The sequence below is a fragment of the Gallus gallus genome, chromosome 2, assembly GCF_016699485.2.
Source record: "Gallus gallus isolate bGalGal1 chromosome 2, bGalGal1.mat.broiler.GRCg7b, whole genome shotgun sequence".
NCBI classification, from domain to species: Eukaryota; Metazoa; Chordata; class Aves; order Galliformes; family Phasianidae; genus Gallus; species Gallus gallus.
This window is the reverse complement of record NC_052533.1, coordinates 23589982-23602497: the sequence shown is the minus strand read 5'-3', so window position 1 is coordinate 23602497 and position 12516 is coordinate 23589982. Positions and strand designations below refer to the sequence as shown.

Genomic DNA, 12516 nt, shown 5'->3' with positions numbered 1-12516 from the left:
TACCGTTCACTGGGAATCCGACTCTTATTTAAAATAACTGCTGTAAGTCTTGCAGCTAAAAACTTGCAACAGCATTTTGACATTAGACATGAATGTCACAGTAACAAGCTGCTTCTAAATGACTCTCGCAAGGCTCTACACAGCCCTTTCTCTAACCTAGCCTACATTTCAAAAGCCCCTGCAAGCTTTTCATCTCATAAGGAAGTTCAAATAGTAAAACACAGTGAAACAAATATGATTGACAATCAAGTGTCATATCAGAGAGCAAGCACATAGAAAACAGATTTTTAGTCATTATAAAATTTGTTGATGCTTGTAATTCTTCAAAGACTCTTAGATCCTGGTTTACCTGCTGAGAACACATCCCTTCCTTGGATGAGAAAAAAAAATGCATATCTGATAGTTCTGCCTTCCACTGAGATACAACACTTTACAAAAGAGTAAATTCTGTATTAGTACTCATTTATCAAGATTTTCAGCAATGAAAAGAGCTGTATTGTTAACTCTGACTCGTGCTGTATCAAAATAGGATGCATTCCAGCAGTGAGGCATATCATGTGCAATTTAACAATGATAAAGCCACGCATTAATCAACCAGGACTACAGAAGTCCATCTGTCATAGAAGCTCTCTGGGTGAAAAGGATGTCCTGGTACTTTGGCGAAAGGTTTCCTAAAGCATCTACATTTTTGTAACAAACAGTGGGAGCTGAGGGTCAGCGTAAAGAACACCGTAGCGTATAGCCACAGTTACTAGAGAAGAACACTGTACATTTCAGATGTGATTTCAGACCACCTTAGTTAGCAGCACACTAATCTGCACAAAATGTTTATTTCAGTGAGCACGACAGGCTCAAAAAAAAATAATGAGCGTCTCATGCAGGTCTGTAGATTAGTCTAATTAAAATGAATTAACCAACCTCAAGGTTGAATAAGTACAATCTTCTCACGAAGACATGATCACTTTCTTGGAGCACTGCCCACATTTGTCACGGTTGGACATTTTGTTCAGCGCAGACATAACATTTTTGATAATATACAGCGTGTAGGATAAAGCTGCAGCAGTTTGTCATGGGTGGGCTGATCCTCGCCCACTTGAGTTAGACAGGTTTCGAAGGACTTGTGAGAACAGCAGAGAGCTTCTCTTGTGATTAATAAGTACGCAGCATTGTTTGATCTCCCAGGAAACGGTGCTGTTTGATTTGGGCACGCTGTGATGAAATGTCAGCCGTATCAGCCCTGTCCTTTGTTCCTCTATCTATCTTCTATCAGATGTTAAGGAGCCACCACTATTTCTACTGGTTTTATATGATTATCTTTGCATTCTTTCTCACTGCACCAACCCAGCCTTCAAGACAAGAAATAGTTCTGATACCTCCAAAAAAAAGTTCTCGAGACCTATGATTCATCAGTGGCAACAGTCTTTGGTTTCTCCTGTAATAATCACCGTGCCTAAGTGTCTGTGATCAGCAATTAAGGATCTAGCTCAGAGAACAGGAGGGAACACAGCGTTAAGTAGCCTATCAGTATTAGTGTCAGTTGGCTCCTTATCAGACTCTGCATCCATGACAAAAAACCACATGCCTGTTTACAGACTGTCAGAAAGGGGAGCAGCCTCTTTCCCAGCACCACTTCAGTTAGGTCGGCTGGCCAACCCACACTGAGAGTCTGATATCCTCTGCTCCTGGCAGCTGGGCCTACTGTGGGGCTCACAGCAGATGTAAGAACCAGGCAAACGCTTGTTTCAGTCAAGCAGTCCTCAGAGAATAAACTCCGCTAGACATGGAAAATAGGGAAACACACTTGCTTTGTGTTAACCTTCAATCACCAGACCTGTACAGAGCAACAATTCAACATGGAAATGTGTTCAAACATAAAACGCAATACTCGGATTCAAAAATGAAATTAGCTGTATGTTGCACTTTTAAACTGTACACCTCTTGCTTGAAAGGTCTCTCTGTATGTCTAAGGGTGCCCAAATAAAGCAACCCAAAGACACAGCATAACAGTTCAACAGAACCCCACTTTCCTTACCTGCACTTCATCTGCCACCTCATCCTGCTCCCATATCTGCCATTCCTTGATACTGCTAGTAATACAATTGGGTTTTTATCTCATAAGACCATTAAAATACTGCTTTAATACAGAAAACTTCTCTCTACACTTTTTTAAGGCAAACAACTCGTTTTATTTTGGCTCCACCCACAAGCTGAGAAAAAAAACCTACAAGTTTTGTCCTGAATTCAAGTGCAGTAATTGCCTTCGGTGTTTAAAACATATTAATTACTGGTAACAGACAGAAATGGGATTTCTTAATTTAAACACTGGATTAAATCATTAATCACATCTATGTCTGATAATATACAAAGCACAAATAACAATAGCGATTCTCCCTCAGGATCCGCCATTTCAACCAGCTGGAAAAAATATGGGTTTTTTTTTCCAAACAATGCAATAATGTTTTATGTATGTACTTCTCTTTTTTATCTCTTTATGTTTATGAAATAGAGATCAAATCATTACACAAAACTGTATATTAAGTATTTAGGCTCTAAAATAATAGAAAATGGCAGGATGGTAAAGAATATAGAAATGAATTTAAGAGAAAACATTTTTTTTTTAAACGTATCTTGCCGTTTAGCCTCCTACAACTCAAGTTTTGAATTATGTTACTTTAAAACTCCATAGTATTAGTCAAATAGGTCTCTGAAGGGAATACGGTTCTGGTCTATACATCAGCACTGATGGACAACTGGAACTGTGCTACGGGATTTGTGCTTTCTTTTCCTTTTGGAGAACATCTTTCATACCAGGTATCACAGATCTTAAAAAGGGCAGACATCTCTCTTTCCTTTCCATGTGATATCTCCGTAAAAGCGAAACTGTTCTCATCTCTATGATCCTCCATAGGTATCCTCAGTACTTCAGGAAGACGTTGGAAATTAGCTGGTCAACTAACGGGGAATTTAGCAGAGCTTCTCACTGGAATTCAGTGTGACTTTATTCATTGCCTACCATCACTCTTGGGCAAGTCTGCTCCCTGCCCTGGAACCACAGCCGCAATGAACAACCTGGCTGTAGGCTATATGCAGTCATGGTAAGGTGCACTCAGCATTGTACAAAAGCCTGGGAATTTCTCTTCTGGAGGAAGGTCAGAGCCAGCATCTGTACGCCGACCCCAGGATTCCTGCAGGATCATTCAGTAGTGTTGTGTTCATGAAGCTCCCCTGTACCTCTGGCAGACATCTCCCCAGCTCCCCTCTCGGTGACCACAGCTCCCTCCTCATCTCCCCCTGCCAGCGGGTGCTTGGGTTCACCAGAGGAAGAGACTTTCCCTTTCCACCACTCAGGAAATCTAAAAGCACAGGAGAATGTACTGGTTTGCCTTTTACTACAGCTAGTATGAACCCTAAAGATATACAATACAGACTTGGCTTCCTGACAGATGCCTTTTTTTCCCTCTCCTTCAAAACATAATAAGCTCTAGTGCCTTCCATTAAACACTGGAGAAGTAAATCTTTGCCCACTGGTAAAAAGCGAGATTATTATTTGACTGTTTCGAGACTCATCAGTTCTCATTCTCTGGTTCCCATGGAAACTATCCCCAGTGAAGTTTGAGAGGGGCGACGTGCGCAGCAGAAATGCCGATAATAATGGAGAGAATTAAGTTTCTGCAGGGGGAAATCTTAAGTCATTTTGAAATTTTCTTCAGGCCTTGGATGGCAAATCATCCACTAGTTTCATTTTTTTTGCCAAGAAAAAGATGTAGAAATGAGTATTTTGCCACGATGATTTTCAGTTCAGGAGATTTTTAGGAAAAAATAGGTATCGGAATAAGGAAGTGCATTTTCTCTGAACAGAGATCTCCTTAATCAGCATAAAACAACGAGTATAACTGAAATTAGTCTACTGACAGACAGTTTGATGAGAGACCACATATCTTTTTTTATGGCTAAAATTCTGCCATCAGATGTACCTCTACATTCTCCCCTGAAACACTGAGAGTGTTTGGCTGAGCCTGTACTATAAAGAAATTTAATGAAATGAGAATTAATGCATAATTGTTGGAAGTGGCCCAGCATCCTCAAGAGAAAAACACAGAGCCAAGGGGGTACGTTTAGAAGTGTGGAGAAAAAAAATCTGTTCACTTAAATACAAAATTTTGTAGGAGGTAGGAGAGCTCTATTAAATTCTGATCCTCGATGAATGAAAAGCAGTAGGTTCAATAATGACAGCACTTCATAAAAATTCCTGTGCTTAAAATTAAAGCTAATTATCTTCTGTAGAAAGAAGTTATGCAGATCTAAAACAAGCTGGATGATTGAAAGAAGCGGTTATAATGACGAACAGTATTACAGAGACCTGACTATCAGGTGAAGTATTACAGAAATGATGACTAGTAAGTGATCTTATATATTTTTTCTCATCAGATTCGGAAATAGAATAGGCAAAGGAACAGGGAAAGAGCATGGGCACTCACATGCAGCCCTATGCAGATAGGAGTTAAAGGAAGCCGGCTTATGGCTACACACAGCAGACCCTAAACACCTCCACAGTTGTACTGCAGCTCCTAAACTACAAACCAGACCATTGCAAGTGCTTATTCCAAGGGGCACTTCCCAGTTAAACCCGAAAGCTTTCTAAAAATCTGCTTCAGTGCAAGCACAAGATGAAGCATCTCAGCATCTGTATCACTTGCCTATCCTAACTTGAGACCCCAGGGCCCCAGGCACCCAAGGAACATAATGTCTGCACTGGGAACATAGCAAAACTACAGCGTAAGCTTCACAAAATGAAGGATAAAAGCATGGTCTGGAGCTCAGAAAACAGGCATTGCACGCACCAGCAGGAGCGGCGGTGTGCCAATGAAGGAGGTGCTGTTGCCCACACAGAGCTAAATGCCAAAGCTGCAGAAGGAGGCAGGCTTTCAGACACATCCCCATTCGCATTAATTGCCTCAGAGAGACTTCTTGCTGAGGATGCCGATTCTTTTGGATCACCATTCCCCATATGCAACATATGTCAGCCCAACTGTTTAACAGAGGTAATCAGGGTCCCATCCCCTGAAAGTTATGCACAGTAGCCCATTTTCCATTTCTTCGCTCTATTTCATCTAGATTTCTGCCCCTGCAGAGCTAGGTTTTCCATTTGTTAAAAGCAGATGGACCATAAGCTCTCTATTCCACAGGTGTGACAGGGATAAACGTACTTTAGGGTTGTGGCACAGGACACACTGGATAGAGATAAGACATAGACCTGAAATCTTACCTATACAGACAGCAAATACAACTAAGGAGAAAAGAGTAAGATGAAATGATACCGAATGACTAGAGTATTGCACTCATTTAAAGACTGAGCCACCAGCATTAGAGGAAAATATCCCTAGAGGCTACGCTAAAGCCACAAGCTTTCTGCACAAAAGCAAAAAGCAGCAGAACCATCCTCAGCATTCTCTGCTAGTCCTGCTGCTTACATGAAGGAAAGACGGTGACAGCCTAGGCCAGTGCTTACTGCCCTGCAGTGTTGCAGCATGAGTAAAGAAGGGAAAATCATAAGGAACTGAAACAACCAAAATTAGATCCAATTTTTTATCCTTGGATGGCAGAAGGGAAGAAGCAGATGAACGATCACAGAAGTGAAAAGCTTTGGCATAAAACAGAGTTGGGCTCAGATTGTGACCCTGTTGCTAGAGCTGCCTGGAGAAAGATATTTCTGCTTCACAAATGCTGAGATTTCAAAATCTGCGTTTAAGCCAAACCAAGATGGTATTTCAAAGCTCATGGTCTCCAGACATGACTTCTGAAAACAAGCAGGATGCTTCATTTTCTATCCAATAAAGATCCTATAATTCAAAAGCAGCATTTGTTATCAAAACAGAGAACTTAAACCGTAGCATCAGAATTTTCTACTTTAGTAATTTCAGTCAAAACTACAATTCGACAAAACACTCCAAAATAACAGCATTTTTCAATGAAATGGTGTGTGAAGTTTCTGCCCATATCCACTCGCAAATAAAATACATGAACAAAACCAGCAGCAACAACAACAAAGTGGGAATTGGACATGGGGATCAAATCCGAAGACAACCAGAAAAAAAGATGGATTTTTGAAAACATGAGAATGAATATGAAGAGTCTGTGTGCATTATCATGTTTCAGTTGAAAACATGTACCAACTTAGAGCTACACAAGGCTTCAAAACAGCAGTGATTTCCATTTTAAGACTACTGATAGGGACAAGACCGTGCAGTGTGTATAGAGTAATAAAATAAATACAAATAATATAAATAATTCAGTAAGATGACAGCAAATATATTACAGTGTTGAAGTTATTTAGTTCCTGGACTGTCTGCGCTTGATTGCTGTGCCACAGAAGCAGACCTCAGCATCCCTTTGTATTTACATCATTTTAGCACAGATTGACAGCAGTAAATAACACAGATTGACTCACTGCTGTAAATAACAGAAGTCAAAGACTGAAGCCCAGAGATAGCAGATCTAAGGTTTCCTATCTTCTCCCTCCCTCAAGCACACAAATACATTTGGGAAGTTGCCCATTTTTTTAACTGAGTCACATAAACTCAGTTTTATATGTAGAAAAACTATGGAAAATAGGATAGATGGATAAAAATGAGACTAGTCTGGGAGAACCCAGAATTTTCTAACGTTCACCACTGCAAACAGTTTAGAGCTGCAGAGCTGTTCAGCAGAGGGACTTATTTTGGAAGCCTAAGGTTGCCATCTTTTGGCATTGTGTGTGTAGTGTGTAGCTCCTACGCAGTGCCATTACACGAGGTCAAGAAGCTGCAACAGCTTTCATTTTTTTTATCAGACAAACTGCATATGCTGAAAAAAAGTAGTTTTTACTTTGAAGAGTTTTAATCAGTAGGAGCATCAGACTTCAGATGAAATTTCTGTGCTTTTCTTGTAGTCAGTACTTACACCACCTGGGTATGCTCAAAATAACTACAGCTCAGTGCAAAGGAACTCAAATCACTCAGCGCCTTACATGTAAATGCTGCATCTGCTTCTTGAAGGAAGCATATAGAAGGGCTTTCCATTTTCACTTCCATCCAGTTCCTTTCTGTCTCCTCTTCCTGACCTTGGAGACAAGATGACCTCGTGCTTATTCAGGAGTCTTCCAATCTCCTTCCTGCCACAGAGTGTCTGCTGCCACCCTTATCTCTCCCTTGCCCACCCCACCCTGCTCTCCAGCCTCTCCAAGCTGTGCAATTTGCAATGCATCAGAGAAGATGCCACCTTTGCTGTTCCTCATCCAAAGTGCAGCAGGCAGGACACCAGGCAGCCTGCTTTCCTCTCCTGGAACCAATGTGTCTTCTTTCCAGCTCAGGATCCACCAAATGCCAAATTAACTCTTTGCTACTTTCCAGACTCATGACATTCAGTTCTGCTTAGAACTGGAGTTAGTTACAAGGAATTGTACTTGACATCACTGAAATTTTCATTTAAAGATATTACACAGAAGTTATATGCATCCCCTAGTGATGAAATGAACATCTGTCTGTGTCATACCTGACACAGTTGGTGACTAAGAAAACTGGAGTAAGAATGACATGGGGATAACGCCATCCTAAATTCTCTATGTTGATACTTCAGTTCAGTTCTGTGGATTCTGTCAGGCCAAAATCTGTAAGAAGTAGGCAAGGAAGGCCAAGAAGCTCCTATGCTGCAGTAAGAGTACTGCTAGTTCAAGTACTTCAAGAGAGGTGATCCTCTACTCAGCACTGGTGAGAAATACGTGGAGTACTGGACCCAGTGCTGGGCTCCACAGTACAAGTCCAGGATGGAAAAACTAAAGCATTTCCAGTGAAGGGCCGTGATGAAGATCAGCAGGTTGGATTATCTGTCATATGTATGACATTTATGATACATTAAACAATCAACCGCAACAGTTTTATATTAGTGATATAGTACAGTCGTATGAGGAGAGGCTGAGAGAGCTGGGACTGTACAGTCTGGAGAAGAGAAGGCTTAGGAGGAGCGTATCAATGTGCATAAATATTTGATGGAAGAGTATGAAGAAGATGGAGTGAGGCTCTATACAGTGGTGACCAGGAACAGGACAAGAGCAAATTACAACAAACTGAAACACAGGAAATTCCACTTAAACTTAAGAAAACACTTTTTGTCTGTGAGGGTGGTCAAACACTAGCCTCCATGCTTTCAGATACTCAAAGTCATGGCCAAGGAAACCAACTCTAGGTGACCCTGTTTTAAACCAGGGTCTGAAATTACCATCAGTTCATAGTGACCATATATTTACTTTCCAAGTTTATGTCTCTCAACAGCACTCCTTTGAAACATTCTCAGAGTTGCAATTCTAACTTTAAATTCACTCTGCAAAGTTCTGCTGTGATGCCTGAAAAATGTGATGACAACTACTGGGGTGTTGATGGGCTGCTATTACTATGGACCAGGGCATTCTCACTGCTTCTTTTAACCCATCTGTGTTTCTGTATTCTTTGGACATTTTGATGTATATTTAGGGTGTAAATTCCTGGATTTAGAATTGCTTTTTGTTCTATGTTTATATATCCTCAAGCACCTTATGCATTCCTAGAGTGCCTGGATACTATGGTAACAGCAAACGGTAGTAAAACTGATCTGTTGGCATGAGTTTGAGAAAGTACATTATCTATCACTTTTATTTTTAGATACTTGCTCAAGAAGGTTCTCATCATAGAAGATATTCACTTCACTTAAGCTTAGCCATCTAACTGCCAGAGAGCTCACAGAAAGACAGATAAGCATCATTAGTAATGTATTCATCTCACTTATCTCAAGAGACTTCTCTGCCTCGCATGAACTTCCTAGCTCTTTTCATTTATTAGGAAAGGAGCATAGACACCTAACATTTAGCTGGCTGATATTATGCAAAGAGACAACCTTTTGACTAGACATGGATCTAAATACTTATCAGTAACTGCCTAGCTTTGAAAATTTAGATTTAGATAGTCTGGACAAAATCCCATAGGATTTTTCTTTTTCCTCAAAGAAGAGCAGGAAGGCATATAAAATCTCATACAATAACCTGTCGCTCATGCAATTTAGTTTTAAGATCATACTTCACTATTTGCAGTCTGTCTTGACAAAAGCTGAGAGGACATTCCCATATGCATCCACTTCCCCTTGTGCACTGAACATGTTTTAATAAACAAGCATTTTTTTCTCATCACAGACTGTAAAGCTGCTGCAAAACCCCAAAAGTCAACTGAGCTGTTCAAGTTTCATTTAAATATGCTTAAGATCTGGCTTAGGTTTTTCTAAAAGATATTCAAATGTCTATTAACATAGGCCATATTGGAGTAGCACAATAGCCTAAAATTCTGTTGAGGACTCAGAAAGTACTGTCAGGATAACTCCAATAGTTCAGGTAGGTAAATGCTCCTGTATGTGGCATTCAGTAAATTAGCATTTATGTTTGGGTAAGGGAACAGGACTGTTAGAAGCAATAATGTATGACATCTATGATACATTCAACAATCAACTCCAACAGTATGATATTAGTGATACAGCACAGTCAAGCAATTAACATCCTGCCTTTCCAATATAACTTAAGCTATGCAGTAAAAGTGAGAAAAATGAACTTTTTCCCCAACAAACTGACCAAGGCTGTGCGGTGTCCCACACAATTTGCAGCTAATATTGAATAAAAGAGATTTAGAGAGAGAACTTTTTCTTTCTTTGTTGTGAAATTCAGCCATGCAGGGAGAGAACAACTGTTTACTATTCTTTCAGAAAAAAGAAGCACGTGTAAATGATTGCCAAGAAAGAGTCACTTCGCTCACTTAAGGATGTGCAAAATCTTGATCAAGGGCTGGAAATACTTCGTGTTACATTTGTATTTCAGTAGGAACAGTACAAAAACTCCTTCACAGATAATTATAGTAGTCATCTCCACAGTTACACAAAGAAGACAGAATTCATTTTGGAGCTTCATATGCTTTTTAAGTTTGTGAGCATATAACTCCATCATCGACAAAAGCTGGACCTCTTCGTTGTCTTCTGAATGGCTGGAGAAGGATGGGAAAAGGAGCACGCAGGATTTAGGTTCAGCTTTGTCTCAAACCTATGCATGATTTTACTCTCTAAATAGTCTTAGTGATCCTAACATGTACCTAGTTACAGAAGAATACAATTTGTTTTTAAATAAACGTAGGAAAAAAAATACTCAGGCCTTCAAACATAAGTATCAGTTCAAGATTTAGTGTCATTAGTCACGGAGTTCAAGTTACTAACATTAAAAAGGAGGTGGTGAAAAGAAGTTTTTTTCTCTGGCAAAAATGCTGTTCTCGTGAACAGTTAGCTGAACCCAAAGTAGGCAATCTGAATAAAACTGAACATACTTTTCTCATTTTTCTTTCTTCAGTAAGTATAAAAGCCTATGTGGAATCTAAGACAGAGAATTCACTACAGTTTGTGAATGTTCCCATGCCAATATTTAAAGATGTAAGACAAAGCTCAGCCCTACTGCGGCAGTCATACTATCAACATTTAAAGTCAGGCATTCATTAACTGAACAGTAATTTGATCGTGTAAGTGAGCTCTTACTGCAAGCTACCATCTTTCCTGTCACACTCATGCAAATTCTTTTTGCTTCCTGCTTTCAGAAGAGCTTGGCCTACACAGGCTAAACGTTTTTGTTCAGTGCTTATTAAAAGTCCTTCCTCCCTAGTTCCAAGGTATAAACGAGGGAGAAAGGCATAGAAATGCCAGTTAAGAGCTACAGTTTGCTATGTCACACCTACTTAAATACCAGGACCTTCAGTTTGGCAATTTCAATGGGAATATTCAGCTCTGTTCAACTATACTTACAACCAAAGTATGTTTATAACATCACAGCGGTGTCCTCATTCAAAAGCAACTTTCCATGCTTTTATTAGCTCCAACATCCTTGTGTTTGTCAGGACAACATGTCTATCATTTTGCAGTCATTTTCTCTCCCATCACTCTGCATATTTTGCCAAGTCCTGTTGATTCCTCCTTTACAATAGAACGTCCTCGAAAAACAAGCCAGTCCTTTCTCTCACTCCCTGTGGCTGAAACCTTTGTCTGAGCTCTGATTGTCTTTCTTCTCAAGTTCCTAAGCTACTGCTTACCTCCTCTGTTGCTTTTTCTAATTCCTACCTACTACACCCACAGCTGCTATGAACCTTTTCCGTAAAAACAATCCCTCTTACAAGTCACGAATCACCTCGCTAGCTTCCTCCATCCTGGCAATCAAATAATTCCACTTCCGTTTATCCTGTTCTTTCTGATATGTCCAATTATTCTTTCAATCCTATATCCAATTGCATTGGATATTGTTTACCAATCTGAAATTGGTACTGCTTCGTATGATGCAAAGTCACTTCCTACTCCTTGCAGCAAACTTCCAGTCTCCTTCCCAAAACACATCACTACCATGCATCGCATTATTTTACATACATCCTTCTAGGAACACTTTTACCCCAGAAAAATGTTTTGTGAGTACTCCTCAGCCAAGCAAAAAGAACTTCAGCACACAGCTTTTGGTGTGACAGGCTCACATTAGAACTTCACAGAGAATTAAATACTGCAATTCCTACCTTAGTGCAGCTGATCTACTGCATAAAGGTCCTCCTACACAGCAAGCTCTTTCATGCAGAGATTTTCCCTTTGTTCTGACATTTTGCTGAGAACATGCATGTCTTCAGTTCATATACATCAGACATTTATTCCTTCTAAAAGCCAAGTAACTCATTGCCTATCTATTTTTTCAAAAAATACAAACCATTCTCCCTCTCTTTCTCCCCAAAGCTAAACAAACCTCTAATGACTAAATGACTTGAACTGCTATCTTGCCTGGTGGCAATAATTTTACAACTCAAGGTCTGTTACACACTTATGCATATGGAACCACACCTTTATGGGGAAAACACTTGAATTTCTTCTTCAGATAGAGAATTTGAAGTGGTTTAGCCCCCATAAAATTGCATTGAGAATAAAGGAAAGCTTTATCTTCTTGTATCCTAACTTTAAATAAAGCTAGTAGTGCCTTACAAAAAAAATAATCAAAAATGATCTGTGTATGACACTGCCTCATGACCAGAAGCCTGGCAAGGATCCAACAACTTTAGAATACAAGGAAGGCAAGGGTGTTCCCCTGCTCGTGGCAAGAAAATATGTTCAGTTTACAAAAGCACTTCTTTCTAACTGGACTGAAGTTTAAAATACTTCAGTTCTACTCTATGTCTGGAGCCTTACAAGTGGAAGTCTATAAAGGTCACATCACTGAATAGCTTTCTGCTCCACTTTCATACACCATGGACTGTCTTGCTTAGTTTTTAACAAACATGGTTACTGGACTAGGTAACAAACTCCTAGGCTTTGCAGAAAAGACTGATTTGCTTCGGAGAATCTACTCTCTTTAGAGCCTTATTTTTTAAGATTCCATTTACTAACTTGGAAAAGAAAGCTAAAATTCCTATCACTGTTTTCTTTGAGTTCCAGAATATTCTGCAGGTTATGTACAGCTCA

The 12516-nt window shown here is 39.8% G+C and overlaps 1 protein-coding gene across 1 annotated transcript in view; it reads right to left on the bottom strand.

Moving 5' to 3' along the window:
* Positions 1-12516, bottom strand: part of PPP1R9A (protein phosphatase 1 regulatory subunit 9A) — a 174718-nt gene that overhangs the window by 152899 nt on the left and 9303 nt on the right. The gene's annotated exons all lie outside the window — the stretch shown is intronic.